The following is a 22,173-nucleotide window of genomic DNA, read 5'->3' on the forward strand; positions in this document are numbered from 1 at the left end:
ACTTCGTCCAGTCCAGATCGTCACTTTCTCATTCACCTTAGTATTTTGTTCCATGTGGGACTCTTTCCCACACACAAACTCACTTTCTCAATCAACAACACACTATTTTGTCTTTTAGTGAACAAATTAAATTGAGCTAATTAAAACACCTATTTAATTTTACTCAATTTCCAACAATCCCCCACTTGTTCATAAAAGACAAAATAGAATCCAGAAAAGAAACAAAGAGTCTTAGTACAGATAAGTATCTTTCGATTTGAACTTATCCTTAGTATAAGCAACACAAGACTTTATCGGAATTTAGGTAGCCAGGCTTTGAACCTATTTTCCTTGTGATAAAATCGGTGTTACTCAACACACACCCTTTAGTGTTCTTCGCCTATATCACACGCTTAGCACCGTTAATGGCCATGTGTTCATCATGTCTCCTGAATTTTTCATGAGAGAATACCACAACTCTCACTTTGGGATGGCACCATCCCGAAATTCACGTAGGTGAAGTTCTTACAGTATCTCTGTTACGTATAGATACTTGTCCTCAAGACTGAACTTCATTAAGAGTTAAGAAACTCAACCTGCCGATTGTAACAGTCAACATGATTATATAATGTTACGAATATCCAATTCAATGACTTGTTCGTACCCATTGAACCTATTGTTAGTCATTTCCTAACCTTAGGTTGGGTTGCCATCATTGTCAGATCGCTACTCAAGGAGTTTAAGACCCATACCTCTCGAGGTCGACTTCACCAAATCTCTTGCAAGAGGTTTAGTGAACGGATCAGCAATATTGAAGCTTGATCTCACATATGTGAGCGAAATGATTCCATCTTTAATCAATTTCCTCACATAGTCATGTCTAAGACTAATATGTCTAGACTTTCCATTATACACTTCACTGTATGCTCTAGCTAAAGTTGATTGACTATCACAATGTATCGACATGGTTGATATATTGTCTTTAGCCAATGGAACTTCTAAAAGAAGATCCCTCAACCATTCAGCCTCTTGACCTGCGGAAGCAAGAGCCACGAACTCTGATTCCATGGTCGAATGAGTGATACATGTTTGTTTCTTTGATTTCCAAGAAACTGCCCCACCGGCAAGTGTAAACACCCATCCCGTCGTAGATTTGTTATCTCCGACACTCGATATCCAACTTGCGTCAGTATATCCTTCTAGTACGGCAGGAAACTGACCGTATTGAAGTCCAAGATTTTTGGTTTTCAAAAGAAATCCAAAATTTCTCCCAATGGCCTTCCAATGCTCGACCCTTGGATTGCTAGTAAATCTAGTCATTTTACTAACGGCGAATGCTATGTCTGGTCGAGTACATTGCATCAAGTACATAAGACAACCAACAGCACTAGCATATTCCAATTGAGCCACAGCCCTTCCATCATTCTTTTCAAGTTTTCCACTTGGATCAAATGGGGTGTTCACTTCTTTGAAATTTAAATGTTTGAACTTATCAAGCACTTTTTCAACATAGTGTGATTGACTAAGTTCATAACCCCCACTGGTTCTACGAACCTTGATACCCAAGATAGTATCAACTTGTCCAAGATCTTTCATTTTGAAAGTAGAAGATAGAAACCTCTTCGTTTCTAATATTCCTTTCATCTCATTGCTAATGATCAACATATCATCAACATAGAGACATAGGAAGATCACAAGGTTACCACGCACCTTTGAGTACAAACACTTGTCACAAATGTTAGGAACAAAACCATTCAAAAGTATGACTGAGTCAAACTTTTGATGCCATTGTTTGGGTGCGTGTTTTAATCCATATAAGGATTTAACAAGTTTTCAAACCTTTTGTTCATTACCCGGAAGCACATAACCTTCCGGCTGCTCCATGTAAATCTCCTCATCGAGATCTCCATTTAAGAATGCCGTCTTGACATCCATTTGATGAACATTGAGGTTATACAAAGAAGCCAAGGCAAACAACACTCTAATTGTTGTTTTCCTCGCTACCGGTGCATATGTGTCAAAGTAATCAATTCCTTCCCGTTGTCGAAATCCTTTGGCTACTAATCTAGCCTTGTAAGTGTTAAGAGTACCATCACTATGGTACTTCTTTCGGAACACCCACTTACACCCAATAGGTCTCGATCCTTTGGTTAGATCGACAATCTCCCAAGTGTGGTTTGACATAATAGAATCCATTTCATCTTGGATAGCATCCTTCCAAAAGGCAGAGTCTCGAGAAGCCACAGCTTCATTATAAGTGTTAGGATCATCTTCAATAAGAAAAATAATATGAATTTTTCGAGCAAAACTCTCTCTATTTCCTTCTACTAGGTAAAAAGAAATGAGGCGAGAATCTATTTCCTTAGTCTTACGGACTCTTTTGCTTCTCCGAAGTTCGGGTTGTTCTACAACTACCCTAGAAGAACTTTCCTCTCGAGGCATCGAGCCTGCCTGGACGTCGAGCTCGCCTGGGGTCGAGCTCACCTAGGGTCGAGCTCGCCTGGGATCGAACCTGTCTGGAGGTCGAGCTCTCCTGAGGTTCGAGTTCGCCTTGAGGTCGAGCCTTCCTGCTGGTCGAGCTCGCCTGGGATTTGAGCTCGCCTGGAGATCGAGCTCGCCTAGTCGAGGTTCTTCATTAGTGGAATTTTGAGATTCTTTTCCTTTCGAGTTAAGATTCTCAAAGAATTCCACATCTCGGGATTCTACTATGACGTTAGACTCTAAGTTTAGAAGTCTATATGCCTTGCTATTCGTAGCATAGCCAATAAAAGCACTTCGTATCCCTCGAGGACCCAACTTGGTCCTTTTAGGATCCATGTTTTTGTAGTAGGCTAGACACCCCCACACTTTGAAATACCCAATATTAGGCTTTCGCCCTTTCCATACCTCGTACGGAGATATTTGGGTTTTCTTTAAAGGAATACGGTTTAAAATATGACATGCGGAAAGTAAAGCTTCACCCCACAAACTAAAATGTAATTCAGAATGCATTAACATGGCATTTATCATCTCTTGAAGTGTCCTATTTTTACGTTCGGCTATACCGTTTTGTTGGTGTTCTAGGTGCGGAACATTCATGAACAATACCATTTTCTTCACAAAAAGCATTAAAATCACTAGGAAAACATTCACCCCCCCCCCCCCCCTATCACTTCTAAGGACTTTAATATTAACTCCTAATTGATTTTCTACTTCAGCCTTATACACCTTAAAAGCATTGAAAACATCATCTTTATGTTTCAATAAATACACATATGTAAATCTAGAGCAATCATCAATAAAGGTAATAAACTACCTATTTCGCCCACGGGTTAACATGCCATTAAATTCACATATATCAGAGTGTATAAGATCTAACAACTTAGAATTTCTCTCTACACTATAATACGGTTTCTTTATCATTTTAGATTTCACACATATTTCATATTTATCTAATTTATCGGATTTGCACGAAATTAAACCACATTTAATTAATCTTTTCATAGTACTAAAACCAATATGTGCTAATCTACTATACCATAAAGAAACATAATCAACCATATAAGCAGAAGGAGAAATTTCATTAATAACATTGTCAATAATACAAAGTTTGACCATCCCTTCACTGGAAGAGCCTTTGCCAACAAATACACCATTACGGGTCAAGATAAGCTTACCCGACTCATACACAGATTTGATCCCCGGTTTGCCTAGGAGATCGCCACTAACTAGGTTCCTACACATATCCGGAACATGGAGAACATTTGTCAAAGTGACCGTCTTCCCGGAGGTGAAGTTGAGATCCACGTTCCCGATGCCGACAACTTGAGAGCGATGCTCGTTTCCCATCTGAACCGCTTGTCCATCGTTGACTTCAGAATAGGTTTTGAAGGCAGCCCTATCATAGGCGACGTGAACGGTAGCACAAGTGTCGTATCACCACCCTTGAACCTTGCCTTTGACCGCCATGAGTTCGCTCAACGTAGCGACTATGTTAGTATCAGTCATAGTGGCATTGACCTCTTTCACATCCGTCTTGCGGTGTCGACAATCTCGAGCATAGTGACCGGGTTTGCCACACACATAGCAGCCCCCTTTGGACCCTTGGACACAGGCTTATTGCCGGACCCAGCTTGACCGGAATGCTTGAATTTCTTTGAGTCCTTTTTGGAACCCGAAATTCCTTCCTTGTCATTCCACTTCCTCTTGCCTTTAGCGCTCACCGCATTGGCCTTGGAAGTACCGGCATCCGTCATCTTCTCTCTCATCTTCGATTCCTCCTCGATTCGAAGATGTTTCTGGATTTGCTCCAGAGAGAAGTCCTCGGTGTTGTGAAGAAGTTTCTTCCGATAGCCTTTCCACGAATTGGGCAACTTCGCAATAATTGCACCAACTTGGAAAGACTCCGGAATATCTATCTTCACAGTCCTCAATTTGTTGACGATAACTTGCAATTCATGAACTTGGGCAAGTACAGGCTTGTCATCAAACATCTTGAAATCAAAGTAACTCGAGACAAGGAACTTTTTGGTACCTTCTTCTTCGGCCTTGAACTTGTACTCGAGAGCCTTCCATATCTCGACCGCCGATGGATTGTCGGTGTAGAGATCGTAGAGTCCGTCTGACAATGTGTTCAGAATGTGGCCCCGGCACAGAAGCTCGTCCTCTTGACGCTTCTTCTGGTCCGCCTTGAGTTCGTCATCATCTTCGTCCGTCGGCTCTGGGATGGGCACCAATGTCGGGTCGAGCACGTAGAAGATCTTCATGGCGGTGAGGAAGAAACGCATCTTGTCTTGCCAGCGAGTAAAGTTAGTGCCGTCGAAGCGATCTAACTTGACGAAGTCCTGGCTCATCACTTTCAGACTTGAAACAGACGCCTCGGTAGCCATAGCATAAGATACTATAAGATTGTTAGATAATTCTTCGAAATTGAAGACTTCGAGGCTTGAATCACGCATATGAACGCTTTCCTTATAGTATTTCAAGTACCCCAAAATGTCTTAAGGTTTCTGTACAAGAATACCGCAGGATACGACAAGCCTAGTTCGGACTGCACCAAGACAGAGTGAAAATCCGAAAATAAGCAAGAACTGTGTTTCTGGATAAGTGTTTCGGGAAGAGAGAAAGTTGGTTCGAAAACCTGTGTTGATTACTGAATCTGAAGTCGGATTATATAAGCAATCATACCTGTTCGCGAAAAGGTTCGACGAACAGACGCACTGTTTCGGTCGAACTACAGTTATAGTCGCAAACGACACGACCGTTGGCCAAACGATCGTTCGTTTCGAAGCGATGTGACCGTTAGTTCGAACGGTAACCAAAATAACTACTAAATGAGGAGGTGTGACCGTTGGCGAGAATCGTCGCGAGAAGCCCGCGGATCGTGCCGTTTCGCCTGGAGGTCGATCTCGCCTGGAGGTCGAGCTCACCTGGAGGTCGAGCTCACCTGGAGGTCGAGCTCGCCTGGGATTCGAGCTCACCTGGAGGTCGACCTCGCCCAGTCGAGCAGAAATGACTTCGTCACTTCGTCCAGTCGACCTCGCTCAGTCGAGCTGAAATGACTTCGTCACTTCATCCAGTCCAGATCGTCACTTTCTCATTCACCTTAGTATTTTGTTCCATGTGGGACTCTTTCCCACACACAAACTCACTTTCTCAATCAACAACACACTATTTTGTCTTTTAGTGAACAAATTAAATTGAGCTAATTAAAACACCTATTTAATTTTACTCAATTTCCAACACACCTTACATGTGCCGGGTACGTGTCTTAAGTTGCGCCATGTAGGCGTCATACGTGCGCCGTGTAGGCGTCTTAGGTTGCGCCATGTAGGCGTCTTAGGTGCGCCATGTAGGCTTCTTAAGTGCGCCATGTAGGCGTCTCACGTGCACCATGTAGGCGTCTTGGGTGGCGCCATGTAGGCGTCTTAGGTTGCGCCATGTAGGCATCTTAGGTTGCGCCATGTTGGCGTCTTAAGTTGCGCCATGTAGGCATCTTAGGTTGCGCCATGTAGGCGTCTTAGGTGCGCCATGTAGGCGTCCTAAGTGCGCCATGTAGGCGTCTTAGGTGCGCCATGTAGGCGTCTTAAGTGCGCCATGTATGCGTCTTAGGTGTGCCATGTATGCGTCTTAGGTTGCGCCATGTAAGCGTCTTAGGTTGCGCCATGTAGGCGTCTTACGAATTTTTTGGTGCAGCGTGTTCTTTTGAGGGTTTCCTTACCATTGCTAGCCCTCCCAAGTTTTAGGGTTATAAGTTTAATTTTTGATAACCGGAAAACTTGCACAAAATGAAATTTGAAACGGAAAACTCGAGTTATATTACGTTTGCCACAAATTTGCGAGAAATTTAAAATCCTAAAACATTGGCTCGTAGGCCTTATTGAAAATGGGAAATAAAAGCGACAAAAACGTGGGGAACGCTAGCTACTGGTAGTACTGCCTCAAGTGTTCCGCATTCCACGGGTGGCAAATCAGAGTTCCGTCTTTGTGCTCGATGTAGTATGTCCCGTCGTGAATGACTTTTGTGACTCTATAGGGACCTTCCCAGTTCGGGCCTAGGACGCCGGTGCCTTGGACTTGTGTATTATGGAACACTCGTCTGAGTACAAGGCTTCCGACGAGAAAGGTTGGCCTTTTGATTTTGGAGTTGTAGTATCTTTCGACCTTGCGTTTCTGTGCGGCGAGGCGTCTGAATGCTTCCGCTCTCTTTTCATCGATCAGATCCAACTCCAGGCGCATGGCCTCGTCAATGTCCGTTTCGTCGAACGCATCGAGTCGGAACGTGGGTATCTCGGTTTCAATTGGAACCACGGCCTCGACCCCATATGCAAGGGAGAAAGGCGTTTCGGCGGTGGCGTTTCGCGCGGTCGTCCTGTAAGCCCATAGGATGAATGGCAATTCCTCGGCCTAGGCGCCCTTTCTATCTTCCAGCTTCTTTTTAAGATTGCCCATGATAGTCTTGTTGACTGCTTCGACCTGGCCGTTGGCCTGAGGGTTACGCGGTGAGGAGAAGGTCTTGCTGATCTTTAGCTGATCGCAGAAATCTCTTACTCACGCGTTGTCGAATTGGGCGCCATTGTCGGTCACGATCGAGGCGGGGATACCGTGCCTGCATATGATGTTTTTCCATATGAAGTTTGTTGTGTTCACTTCAGTTATTCTGGCAAGCGGCTCGGCCTCTACCCACTTAGTGAAGTAGTCAATGGCGATAATGGCATACTCGTATTGCCTTGGCGCTCTAGGGAGCTTGCCAATGATGTCCACGCCCCATTTAGCAAAGTGACGTGGGACAACGATGCTGCTTAATGGGGTCGGAGGCCATCGCAGAATTTTTGCGAAGCGCTGGCATTTGTCTCAACACCTTGCCCATTCGCAAGCATCTCGCTTGATGGTAGGCGATAAATAGCCTTGCTTAAGCGCTTTGAGCGCGATGGAAGTTCTAGCAGCGTGGTACCCACAGATGCCCTCATGAATTTCGCGGAGGACTTCGGTCGACTTAACGCTATTGATGTTGGAATCGATCTAGGGTTTAAGAAAATAATTAACGCTTCGGGAAGCGGCGGAATTTTAAAAAATTTCTTTTACAAGTAAAACCGGTTTTTACTAACCTAGACAAGTGCAAGTACATGTAATTAAAAACTATTATAAGCTAAGAAGTTTACTAACCTTTCTTGAAGCTTGAACCTTGAAGAAGCTTTTGGAAAGTTGCAACGCTCGTCTCTACTCGCAGCACGTCCCTCTTTCTTTCCTCGGCACCTCGAGCAACCACGAAAGTTTCTATCACTAAATCACTCGAAATAAAGGAATTAGTGAGTGGGCACTTTTAAACACTACGACTTAGGAACAAGTCTTGAAGTCGCAGAGCTAAACACTAGGTCGAGTGAGGACCTAGGTGCCAAAACAAGAAAAATCGAAAATAAACTAGAAAGAGAGAGAGAGAGGAGTTCGGCCAAGTTCTAGAGAGAGAGTCTCTCAAATCTCTTAAACTTGGATGATTGAAAAGTGTGGAATGAGGCTCCTATTTATAGGAGAGGTCTTACCTTCAATAAGGTAGTTTTCTCTTCTATAGAATATCACATATTAATGAGCCAATTTCCCCTTTTCTTCTATGAGGCACACGGCCAAGACTTGCCAAGCAAGTCCTTGGATTTGTTTCCTCTTTTATTTGCTTCTCTCTTGACCCTTATGGCCGAAATTCCCTTATGCCATGCATAGGAAATTTGTTTCCTCTTTTTCTTTTGGCAAGTATCTAAATACATTTATGCACAAAATAAACTCTCTTTCCTCTTGGGTAGTAGGCGCCCAAATATTCTAGAAAGGCTTTTAGAATTTTCTTCACTTGTTCATGACAACATAAGAAAAGGCCCATTTAGAATTTTCAATAAAATTCTTATGAAATGAAATTAATCCACAAGGCCCAATGATCAAGTCATGGCCGAGTGACATTAAGTCATCAAATGAACTTGTCAAAAAATTTATTAACATTCATTTCACCTTTTGTCTCAAAAGACAAAAATACCCTTTTGACTATTTTCGTTCTTGTTTTGACTTAGCTTCCAGTTTAACTATTCCTATCGATGCGATTCGTGACAGTGACCTCATGGACCCAAATGAACAAAGCTTGAGCTAAACACTTGGACTCAAAAGTTCACAAACCTTTTCCAAGTTTAGCTTAATGCCAACTGACTCCACTAAAGAGTTGACACTGAAAATCTCTCGGTTCAAATGAATTTATTTTCAACTCAAGAATTCAACCTAATTATGATGAGCGGATCCACTGAATATTATCTATGTTTACCCTTCATGAATGTCATCAGCTAGTCGGGATTTACTAAATTACCATTTTACCCTTCTAGCTGTTATTTCCTCAACTCCTTTGTCGCTTGTGAATAAGTTAGAAACAATGTATTGACGAGGAGCTAACAAGTCACATTGTTTCATCCAAAAGAGTCAGGACTCAATTTGGACACTGGCCAGTTCATGTATTCACACTCCAAGGAACAAAGCATGAGGTGACATACATTGCATTTCAGCAATCTTACATGAATTCCATATCTATGAGAACTTCACAAAGTTACTCATGACATTCTCACAACTTAGTACTTCACCAATAGGCCCTGTTCGGAATCACATAGTGAGTCCGAACTCTGACTTTCTCAAATGAGAATACTAAGGTGTGAAATGGCATGTCTCATTTCAGGATTAAGGTAAGCATGATGCAATTCATACATAGTGACTTCGAGACATAAGAGGTTAAATGGTTTGTTCTTATCTTGTCTCTAGAAGTGCACTGGTCAATTCAGTACCTTCGGAAGATACCTAGAAGAACTATAGAGTCTCAAACTCTCAATGCCTCATAACCAGACATCATAGATTCTTCTAACAATCGTACTGAGGTCAATAGTCCTTTGACCCTAAGATTGCGAATATATCGTTTTAAGCAAACTACGAAGAGTTTGTTCATGCAAATCTACATTTGTCTCTTCGTAAGTTGTTAAGTTTGTTTATGGACTAAAAGACTAAGGTTTTATCATAAAGCTTCAAACAAAGAAAGAATGAATGAACGTTTCAACTTTTCATTAATGAATAAGCAATTAGAAGCAAGAGTCTTCGTAAGACTATATGACATCAAATGTACATAAATAGACACTACTACTCTTCTTGTGGGCACCATTGACAACAAACTCCCACTTGACTCAAAGAAGATGTGAGTAGTCCTATATGCCTAATCCCTCTCGAAGTTGGTCGAAGACCATGTTCGCTAGGGCCTTGGTGAATGGATCTGCCAGAGATCTACTTCATCTCCACGTCTCCGCGCTGCACGATCTCTCGAATCAAATGGTATTTCCTCTCAATATGCTTAGAGCGCTTATGGCTTCTAGGTTCCTTTGAGTTAGCGACAGCCCCACTATTATCACAATAAAGGGTCATGGGCTCGTCGACGTTTGGAACAACTTCCAAATACTTAAGGAATTTTCTAAGCCATACAGCCTCATTGGATGCTTCACAAGCAGCCACATATTCTGCTTCCATTGTGGAGTCAGCAATGCAAGATTGCTTAATACTTCTCCACACAACAGCTCCACCATTAAGGATGAACACAGATCCCGAAGTGGATTTCCTGGAATCCTTATCCGCTTGAAAATCGGAGTCGGTATATCCCATCATAGTCAGGTCAGTACCTGAGTATGTAAGCATCAAGTTCTTAGTTCTTCGAAGATACTTAAGAACATGCTTAACAGCAATCCAGTGCTCGGGTCCAGGGTTGGATTGGAAACGGCTAACTACGCCAATGGCAAAACAGATGTCAGGTCTAGTGCAAAGCATAGCATACATGAGGCTTCCTACGGCAGAGGCGTAAGGAATTTTCCTCATGTCTTCAATCTCTTGTGCAGTCTTGGGAGACTGGTCCTTAAAGAGTGAAACTCCATGCCTAAAGGGTGTTTGGCCCTTCTTGGAGTCTTGCATCGAGAAGTGATCCATTACCTTATCAATATAAGATGCTTGAGAGAGCGACAGGGTCCGGTTTTTCCTATCTCGAAAGATTTGGATCCCCAGAATGTACGCGGCTTCTCCTAGATCCTTCATATCGAATTGCTTTGCCAGCCAGACCTTAACCTCAGATAACTTACCCACATCATTACCAATGAGTAGTATATCATCGACATATAGTACCAGAAACACAACTTTGCCTTCGTGTATTAACTTGTAAACACAAGGCTCATCTATTGACTGTTCAAAGCCAAAGCTCTTTACAGTTTCATCGAATCTAATATTCCATGACCTAGATGCTTGCTTTAATCCATAAATGGACTTAAGCAACTCACAAACCTTGGTCTCTTGACCTTCTTCCACGAAACCGTCTGGTTGATCCATGTAAATGCGCTCGTCAAGATTGCCATTCAGAAAGGCTGTCTTGACATCCATTTGCCAGATCTCATAGTCGAGAGCTGCAGCTATGGATAGGAGTATGCGGATGGATTTAAGCATCGCGACTGGCGAGAAGGTTTCTTCATAGTCAATCCCTTCTTGTTGGGTATAACCCTTCTCCACAAGTCGTGCTTTGAACGTCTCGACGTTCCCATCAGGACCCCTTTTCTTCTTGTATATCCACTTACACCCTACGGGTTTAATCCCTTCAGGAAGGTCTACAAGTTTCCAGACATTGTTGACATACATCGAGTGCATTTCAACTTTCATGGCGTCAAGCCAAAGGTTTGATTCAGAACAAGCCATCGCTTGGCTATAGGAAACAGGATCATCCATGTTAGAGACGTCTACAAGAGAGTCTCCATAAGACATGTACCTGTCAGGCTTTTGAGTAGCCCTCCCACTACGTCTAAGTACTACATGACGAGATTCTGATGAGTTAGGTTGTGTTTCAGTTGGGGTAAGAACAGTTCTTACAGATGAGGTAGAAGCTTCCTCACCCAACTTTTCTTCAAGCACAATTTTGCTTCTAGGTTTTGCATCCTTCATAAAGTCCTCCTCAAGGAAACGAGCATTCGTGCTAACGAAAATCTTATCATCCTCGGGACTATAGAAAGTAAAACCTTTGGTTTCCTTTGGATATCCCACAAATAGGCACAATTCTGACCTACTAGCCAACTTGCTAGTCTTTTGCCACAGCACGTGTGCAGGGCAACCCCAAATTCGGATGCGGCCAAGATTCACTTTACGGCCAGTCCATCGTTCATAAGGAGTACCAAGAACCGTTTTGGACGGAACTTGGTTCAGAATATAGGCGGCTGTTTCAAGGGCATATCCCCAAAAGGAAAGAGGGAGTGATGAGTAACTCATCATTGATCTAACCATCTCCATAAGAGTTCGGTTTCTTCTCTCTGAAACTCCGTTTTGTTGAGGCGTGCCAGGTGCGGTAAGCTGAGAAGCGATACCTCCTTCTTTAAGAAAGTCATCGAACTCTCCAGACATATACTCACCACCTCGATCAGATCGAAGGGTTTTGATCACTTTGCCAGTTCGCTTTTCCACTAAAGCCCTAAAGACCTTAAATACGTTAAAGGTCTCGGATTTGTGTTTGAGCAAATAGACAAACCCATATCGTGAGTAATCATCGGTGAAGGTAACGAAGTATTCGTATCCTCCATGTGCCTGTTGGTTGAGCGGACCACAAACATCAGAATGTACTAGTTCCAGCAACTCAGTGGCTCTTCGACCCTTATCGGAGAAAGGTCGCTTGGTCATTTTTCCTTCTATGCAGGATTCACAAGTAGGTAGTGAACCTATTGCAGAGTCTTGGAGTGGACCGTCCCTCACAAGTCTCTTAATCCTATTTAGACTGATATGACCAAGTCTCAAGTGCCAGAGGTATGTTGATTTTGTTAGATCGGAGGATTCAGAAAGTTTGATCCTCTTTGGCTCCCTAATTAGATCATTATCTATTTCGGTGTCTAAAAGGGAAGGTTGAGTGGGATAGATGTAGAAAAGAGCATTCTTCATACATGCATCACTGACAAAAGAATTATCAGGAAACGAAATACGAATTCCATTCTTAATGAACTTTAAACAATAATCTTACTCACGAAGACGAGCAACGGATATTAAGTTCTTCCCAAAGGTAGGAACAAAATAAACATTATTCAAGTTTAAAGTGCGGTCTTCAAAAGACAGCGTCACGGATCCCACAGCCTTCGCAGACACCAGGCTCCCATCACCCCATTTGAAACAGAACTCGCCTTCCTCTAAGCTTTTGGTTTTCTTGAAACCATTCAAGGAACAACAAATATGGTTAGTAGCAGCGGAGTCAAGAATCCACGTTGATACATTATCAGCTACTAAGCATGCTTCGGTAACTAGTACAATACTATGTTCCTTTGCCTTGAGATAGGCGGGACAATTCTTTTTATCGGCCTTGTAAGGTCCCTTCTCAGTTCTAGAGGCGGAGGCCATTGTGCTCAGTAGCATGTGCCTCTCCTTGATTCCTCTTTCTCTTAGTGAGACCTACAGCAGTGTGAAGTTCCATCATAAGCTTGGTAACAGTGTACTCTAGCTTGTTTATGGAGTAGTTCATCTTGGAGGTATCAAGAGACGCGGGGAGAGTTTCTAAGATCATATCTATGACATTCTTCCCATCAATCTCAGATCCTAGGATTTCCATTTTACTCAGATGACTAATGATCAATATCATAAAGTCTCCAACAGGAGTCCTAGCCTTCATGCGACAGTTCATAAATTGTCTGACTGCTTTTTGCCTTGCTTGACGCCTTTGCCCTCCAAACATCTCATGGAGATTGGCGAGCATGTCGGCGGCAGTCTCGATGTCACGATGTTGTTGTTGCAACACATTGTTCATTGATGCTAAGATATAGCACCTCACAATCTCATCGGAACAGAGCCAGGCCGCCAAGGCGTCTTTGTCCTCTTGAGTTGAATCATTATTCGTCAGAGGAGGACACGGGGTGGTGAGTTCCCATTTGTGCTTGGTAAGGATTATGTCAAGGTTATGTTTCGAATCTACATAGTTTTCGTTTTCGAGTTTGTTCGAGGAAAGGATGAACGAGAAATGTTTGCGAGACATGTTGCTTATTTAAGTTGAAACAAGTTTATGATTAGTCTTTGGTTTAGGATTTAAGTTTTATTAAGACTTTTATAAAATCCAAAGGTGTTATAAACCAAACGATAATTTACTCCCTCAAGAGAAGGCCAAAAAAATCTCCTTTTATAAGTAAATGACACATCATTAATGCTAAGCCAAGATGTCAATACATCAATTTTGACTAGCCACCTTTTAAATTGGTTTGATCACTCACATCCTTTCGCAGAGCCTCAAGGGAGGATTACTAGGGATTGAGCCTAAGTGTGCAACCAACCACTTAGTCCAAAAGGTCAACTTTGAAAAACAATCCCCCAAGGGGAGGCCTTGCCATCATCGTCTCACTCTCGGACGTAGCTCATTGAGCAATGATCGAAGCAATAATGCCTTGGAGTACTCCCATTTAAGTGAGGGTCGCAAGAGCGGCTCTTAGTCCCACGTTAATTGCTTCTTTCATTAGTGTTGGGGATCGTGGGTTACAAACAACAAGTATAACCCTCCCACTTAGTTTTTGGAGTTGGTTCATCGACTCTTATAAGTTCGGAAACAAATTTCCTAGTTAGAGAGCGACAGAGCGGACAACTAGAAGAGAATCCTAGATCGACATGTTCAGAGTAGTATTAGTGCATAAAGGTACAAGGTACATACTCGATCTTTTCCTATTTTCTATTTCGGGAAAGTGCATGAGGGAAATGTGAACTTCAACTCACTCGAACACTTGAAAGTTTGAGATTACACATCTTTTTATTTTTAGGCTTGTCTACAAAGAGACCTCCCACTCAAATTTTTAAGAGCATATAGATTTTGAACATATGTGATATAGATATAGTTTTGAAAACATTTTGAAAACTTATTTGATTTGGATGACAAAATATTTTCAAGTTTGAAAGTGAAAACGGTTTTTCAAAATTCAAACTAGTTTTGTAAAAATTTAATTTCAATTAAACTTTCAAAAATCAAAACATTTTAATCTTACACATCACGTTTATAATCATATGAAAAACATTTTTGCTCAAGAAAATTTTCTCATTACAGTTCTATAACTCATGGTAGTGGGGTTTGAAAATCCGGATTTCTAAAAAACTGGAGTTTCAGACAGCCGCGCACCTCGGAGTAAAATCGCCATATCTGGCGGCTCCGATGTCCTTTTGAGCCGAAACCGGTGGCATTGGACAGAGGACAGACAGAGCGTTAAATTGATTCAAGAATCATTAAATTTATATTTCTGAGAAGAGAGTTATGCCACTTTTAATGCGGGTTTACTCCAGCTCGAAGAAAAAGAAATAATTAAATCTTGGTCCTTTTTAGGTGCGAAAAAGAATCGAGTGTAACGGAACGTTTTATGAAGTTTGTTAAAGATTTTATTTGTGTTTTATTATCAAGGGAATAACAAGGCATAAAAGAAATAACAACAAGCATAAAACGATTCAAGTAAAAATAAGAAACTAGCAAGATAACAAAACTAGTCACAAAATTTTACTCGAAATTTCTCAAACCTTTAAAACACGTTTTTCAATATAAAAAATTAAAAAATTTTAGAACTAATTCTAATGTGTTTTAAAAACATCCCAAACTCATAGAAAATCAACATGGTTTTTAATTTAAAGGCAAGAGCAATAAATTAAAAAAAATCTAAGATTACAATTCTAACTTTCGAAAACGATTTTCAAGCTCATAATTCTAAAAACATGTACATGCATCTCTTTGACCATAGCTCTGATACCATTTGTTGGAATCGAAATAGGGTTTAAGAAAATAATTAACGCTTCGGGAAGCGGCAGAATTTTAAAAGATTTCTTTTACAAGTAAAAACGGTTTTTACTAACCTAGACAAGTGCAAGTACATGTAATTAAAAACTATTATAAGCTAAGAAGTTTACTAACCTTTCTTGAAGCTTGAACCTTGAAGAAGCTTTTGGAAAGTTGCAACGCTCGTCTCTACTCGCAGCACGTCCCTCTTTCTTTCCTCGGCACCTCGAGCAACCACGAAAGTTTCTATCACTAAATCACTCGAAATAAAGGAATTAGTGAGTGGGCACTTTTAAACACTACGACTTAGGAACAAGTCTTGAAGTCGCAGAGCTAAACACTAGGTCGAGTGAGGACCTAGGTGCCAAAACAAGAAAAATCGAAAATAAACTAGAAAGAGAGAGAGAGAGAGGAGTTCGGCCAAGTTCTAGAGAGAGAGTCTCTCAAATCTCTTAAACTTGGATGATTGAAAAGTGTGGAATGAGGCTCCTATTTATAGGAGAGGTCTTACCTTCAATAAGGTAGTTTTCTCTTCTATAGAATATCACATATTAATGAGCCAATTTCCCCTTTTCTTCTATGAGGCACACGGCCAAGACTTGCCAAGCAAGTCCTTGGATTTGTTTCCTCTTTTATTTGCTTCTCTCTTGACCCTTATGGCCGAAATTCCCTTATGCCATGCATAGGAAATTTGTTTCCTCTTTTTCTTTTGGCAAGTATCTAAATACATTTATGCACAAAATAAACTCTCTTTCCTCTTGGGTAGTAGGCGCCCAAATCTTCTAGAAAGGCTTTTAGAATTTTCTTCACTTGTTCATGACAACATAAGAAAAGGCCCATTTAGAATTTTCAATAAAATTCTTATGAAATGAAATTAATCCACAAGGCCCAATGATCAAGTCATGGCCGAGTGACATTAAGTCATCAAATGAACTTGTCAAAAAATTTATTAACATTCATTTCACCTTTTGTCTCAAAAGACAAAAATACCCTTTTGACTATTTTCGTTCTTGTTTTGACTTAGCTTCCAGTTTAACTATTCCTATCGATGCGATTCGTGACAGTGACCTCATGGACCCAAATGAACAAAGCTTGAGCTAAACACTTGGACTCAAAAGTTCACAAACCTTTTCCAAGTTTAGCTTAATGCCAACTGACTCCACTAAAGAGTTGACACTGAAAATCTCTCGGTTCAAATGAATTTATTTTCAACTCAAGAATTCAAACTAATTATAATGAGCTAGTCGGGATTATCTAAATTACCATTTTACCCTTCTAGCTGTTAAATTACCATTATGATGACTTGACACTGAATATTATCTATGTTTACCCTTCATGAATGTCATCAGCTAGTCGGGATTTACTAAATTACCATTTTACCCTTCTAGCTGTTATTTCCTCAACTCCTTTGTCGCTTGTGAATAAGTTAGAAACAATGTATTGACGAGGAGCTAACAAGTCACATTGTTTCATTCAAAAGAGTCAGGACTCAATTTGGACACTGGCCAGTTCATTTATTCACACTCCAAGGAACAAAGCATGAGGTGACATACATTGCATTTCAGCAATCTTGTACATGAATTCCATATTTATGAGAACTTCACAAAGTTACTCATGACATTCTCACAACTTAGTACTTCACCAATAGGCCCAGTTCGGAATCACATAGTGAGTCCGAACTCTGACTTTCTCAAATGAGAATACTAAGGTGTGAAATGGCATGTCTCATTTCAGGATTAAGGTAAGCATGATGCAATTCATACATAGTGACTTCGAGACATAAGAGGTTAAATGGTTTGTTCTTATCTTGTCTCTAGAAGTGCACTGGTCAATTCAGTACCTTCGGAAGATACCTAGAAGAACTATAGAGTCTCAAACTCTCAATGCCTCATAACCAGACATCATAGATTCTTCTAACAATCGTACTGAGGTCAATAGTCCTTTGACCCTAAGATTGCGAATATATCGTTTTAAGCAAACTACGAAGAGTTTGTTCATGCAAATCTACATGTGTCTCTTTGTAAGTTGTTAAGTTTGTTTATGGACTAAAAGACTAAGGTTTTATCATAAAGCTTCAAACAAAGAAAGAATGAATGAACGTTTCAACTTTTCATTAATGAATAAGCAATTACAAGCAAGAGTCTTCGTAAGACTATATGACATCAAATGTACATAAATAAACACTACTACTCTTCTTGTGGGCACCATTGACAACAATTGAGGCATCGGAGCAGCGGTGTTGAGTAACCGCGCTGATAGAGTACGCCTTCTTGGAGCGTGTATTTGGATGCTAAGGCCCTCAGCTTATCGGCTTCTTTGCGGTCTTCGGGGAATTCCCCTCTTCGCAGAAACTCGACAATTGAGTCCATCCAACTAGGCTGAGATTCCACCTCTATGGTCTCGATTTCGTCTCGAGAGACAGATGGCCGCGGGAGAAATTCAATGGGTACGGTCCCCAATCCGTCTTCCTCGATGCCAGATCCAAGGCGAGCAAGTGCGTCAGCCTCTGAATTATGTTCCCTCGGGATTTGGTGAATCTCGAACCAAGAGAAGGCACCGAGTTTGGAGTTTGTCTTAGCTAGGTATGCAATCATGTTAGGTTCCTTGACAGTGTAATCTCCTTTTACCTGGTTTACGATCAACTGCGAGTCGCAGTGTATTCTCAGGTTATGGGAGCCGAGCTTCTGAGCTAGCTATATCCCCACGAGCACCTCGTATTCGGCTTCATTGTTGGAGGCCTGGAAGCCATAGTGCAGGGCGTAATGCAATTTTTCCCCGTCGGGGTTAATCAGGACTATTCCGGCGCAAGCCCCCGAGAATTAGATGTTTCGTCTACGTATAACTCCCAGATGGGACCCGTCGGGTCTACCTTTCTTTTCCGAGTTAACGCATCATCGTCTAGGTCATTTTCTGCTCTTCCCATATCGGGAGTATAGGAGAATTCTGCCACGAAGTCGGCTAAGGCCTGTCCCTTTATAGCCGTTCTTGGGCGGAACTCTATCCCGTATTCGCTCAATTCTTAGGACCAGATCGCCATGCGAGTCGATGTTCCCTTTTGAAGAGCTTTACCGATCGGATGCTCGGTTCACACCGCGATTGGGTGAGCTTGGAAGTACGGTCGTAGCTTCTTAGCTGCCGTTACAAGAGCCAGAGAAAGTTTCTCTATCTTGGTATAGCGCGTTTCCGCGTCAAGTAAGGCTTTGCTCACGTAGTAGACCGGCCATTGGACCTTGTCTTCTTCGCGGACAAGAATAGCACTTACAGCTCTTTTAGAGACGGCGAGATATACGTATAGCATCTCGCCCTCGCTTGGTTTAGAGAGGAATGGTGGGGACCCAAAGTAACCCTTCATTTCCTGGAAGGAATCTTCGCATTCGTCCGTCCACTCAAAGCCGTCCGCCTTCTTTTGAGCTTTGAAGAACGGTTGACACTTGTCGGTGGCTTTAGACACGAAGCGTGTCAGAGCGGCAATCCGACCGGTCAGGCTTTGCACCTCTTTGACTCGTTTTGGAGACTTCATTTCAAGGAGTGCCTTGATTTTTTCGGGATTCGCCTCTATCGCTCGTCGGCTGACGATGTATCCGAGGAATTTCCCGGATTCAACCCCGAACACACATTTGTTGGGATTGAGTTTCATTTTGTATCGGCGGAGGATCATGAACATCTCCCTTAGGTCGTGTACGTGATTGGTTGCCAGTAGGCTTTTAACGAGCATGTCGTCCACGTACACTTCCGTTGTCTTGCCGATTTGATCGGCGAAGATCCGATTTACCAAGCGCTGGTATGTTGCTCCCGCGTTCGTAAGGCCGAAAGGCATGACCTTATAACAATAGAGACCTCGATCGGTGACAAAGGTTGTCTTAATTTGATCGGGCTCGTGCATTCGAATTTGGTTATAGCCCGAATAGGCGTCCATGAAGCTGAGAAGCTCATGGCCAGCAGTGGCGTCCACCAGTTGTTCGATACGCGGGAGTGGAAAGCAGTCCTTAGGGCAGGCTTTGTTAAGATCTTTATAGGTAATCTTTATAGGCGTCCACCAGTCTTTCGACTTCATCCCAGGGATCAAGTTCTCCGAACTTCCTTGCGTCCCTTGGGTCGCATGGGTAATCGTCTTCCAGTTGGAAGATTGTGTTGACTATTTTTCCCGCAGATTTACCATCAACTCCTTGCACGTAGCATATTCTGGCTTGGGATTGGTCTCCGGCCATAATGCCAATTCCCTCTTCGGTGGGGAATTTCACCAGTAGGTGGTACGGGGAAGTGATTGCTCTTAGCCGTTTCAATGTTGGTCGCCCGATGATTAAGTTATAGGGCGACTCTTGATCGACCACTAGGAATGGGACCATGTGAACGGCCTCAATTTCTTCAGGGGTCCCAAAGGTGACCGACAGGTCAATGATGCCCTCGGTCACAACCTTTTCCCCAGTGAACCCAAACAAGGGCGTTTGGGTCGGAGCCAGGCGCAGCCCCCCGAGCTTCATGCGCTCTAGTGTTTACTTGAAAATTATGTCGGCAGCGCTGCCGTTGTTTCGATGAGAACCCTTTTTACCAAGTTATTGTCCACTTGGGCTTTGAGCACAATCACTACAACATTTACAACATTTACCGACGATTTTATTCGTCGGTAATAACCCTAAAATCATCGCTAAATGTATTTAGCGACGATATTAGCGACGATAAAAATCGTCGCTAATTCGCCGTGCCTAAATATATTTAGCGACGATTTAATCGTCGGTAAATATTTAGCGACGATAAAATCGTCCGTAAATGTTGTGACCAGAAGTTTTTTTTCATTTTGAAACAGACAATTAGCGACGACTTTGTCGTCGCTAATTACCGCGGGAAAAAATCCCGCGTCAATTAGCGACGACAAAGTCGTCGCTAAATGTTGTGACGAGAAGTTTTTTTCGTTGTGAAATAGAGTTTTAGCGACGACTTTGTCGTCGCTAATTGGCGCGGGAATTTTTCCCGCGCCAATTAGCGACGAGAAAGTCGTCGCTAAAACGTTGTGTGAATGATATTTAGCGACGATTTTATCGTCGCTAATTATTATTATTATAATTTTTTTTTCGTCGTTAATTATTTATTTTTTACGGTTTTTTGGTTGTGAAATTCTAAAATGAAAAATCATATAAAAACTAAATTATATTATCCAAATCAACAACTATATAAAATCCGGTTACGTACGTTTTTCGGTTATCGAGAAATATGTAAATAATAAATACACAAAACAACTAATAAACCACTAGTCGCGACGTTTGCTTTGTCGTCCCGCCACTCGTTTTCCCCCTCCTCGACGAGAAACGCTCTTCTGCTGGCGCTGAAGTTCGGCAGGCTGCGGCGTCGGAGTAGACTGACTTGGTCCGCCGGGCGTCGTCTGCTGGCTGGCGTCGGGAGTCCTTTGCTGGCCGCCCGTCGGAGTGCGGACGTCGGGCGTCGGAGTGTGGACGTCGGCCGTCGGAGTCTACTGGCTGTGGGATGACGGAGCCTGCTGCGAACTCTGCGGAAATTGGGACATGAACGAGCTAAGGTTGAGGCCGGGCACCTGACTCTGTATTATCTCGGCGAACGCGGCGAGGGTCGATGCCAACACCTCCTGCGAGACATATCCTGGTTGCGACGTCCCAGCCTCCGAACCGTAGACTTCGGCGACTTCAGTCGCCATCCGTGCTCCCTGTGGCACCAAACGTCCGACGTCGGTCAAGTGATCAGTCCGCGAACCCATAATATCGCGGATCGCCTGCTGCTCTAGAACGGAAATATCAACGTCCGCTCCTTGGTGCTCAGCCTCCGCTCGCAACGTGTTGAACCTAGCGACCAGTCGATCCTGATATAATTAACTAGTTAGTATATATTAATCGAAAAATAAGAAAAATAAATGTAAACTTACATAACGTGCGGAGGCTTCAGGAGTCAGCCATTCAGACTTGTCGGACTGATGTTGGCGCTTGTAGTTCGCAAACAAGCTCTCGAATGCGCCTGTCTCGACGCTATTCTGCATGTAAACAAAACTTCAAGTGTTAGATAATTTTAACGATTTGATGTATCATATAAACATAAAACTTACGTTTTTCATGCGGTGGGTCGAAAACCCAATCGTCACCTGTCGAGTCTTCGTCTTCTTCTTCGCGCGATTCGCCTTATTCTTCGCTTGTATAGCCTGTTGTAATATAAGTAAACGTACACGTAAATAACAAATCGTTTAATAAACATTCGAGTAACGTAAATGATTCGATATTACCTTAAATTCATCGCTCGTATATCGTTGTATCAGCGTCTCCCATTCGGTGTCGAGCTTAACGGTTTTCGGTTTCAGCGACCGCGCCACCTGTACGCTGCTCTTGCAGTCGATGTCGAACCACGACCGCAATGTATGCCTCCTATCGCGAAGACGAGTCTTCGCGTCTCGAATGATTGCCGCATCGACAATCGCCTTCTTCTTCCCGGTTGCATCACCATCGACTCGAATGTCGTAGTTGTCTCGAATCGCTGCTCGGATCTCGGCCTCCTTCGCCGGCCCCACGTTCGCATTCGTCCACCTTGGGACCGTAGGCGAGATCTTGTCTCGGACGACCAACCCGAGCGTGTTCGCGAACGTCGCGAGATCCGGATCCATCTCGCGCTCTGGCTGCAAGAACGACTGAAAGTCCTCGTTATAAATAACGACTTCCTTCACCCCGGGGCGCCGTGCACGCTCAGATCGAAGCCCGACCGTCGGCCCACGCACGGCCGGTTCGATATCCTCGTCTTCTTCTTCGACGCCATCACGTACGGGCGCCGACTGGCAATAATTCGGGAGACGGGCTAAGAAGTCATCCCCGCCTCCGCTGCCTCCAGCTCCTGTAGCCGCAGCCATCTGAAATTCAAAAAAAAAATTATTTGGTTATGCATTCTTAATGATTTAAATCAGTTAA

The sequence above is a fragment of the Urtica dioica genome, chromosome 2 (assembly GCF_054948205.1).
Source record: "Urtica dioica subsp. dioica isolate 48M chromosome 2, U.dioica_male_clone48M_v1_H2, whole genome shotgun sequence".
Lineage (NCBI taxonomy): Eukaryota > Viridiplantae > Streptophyta > Magnoliopsida > Rosales > Urticaceae > Urtica > Urtica dioica.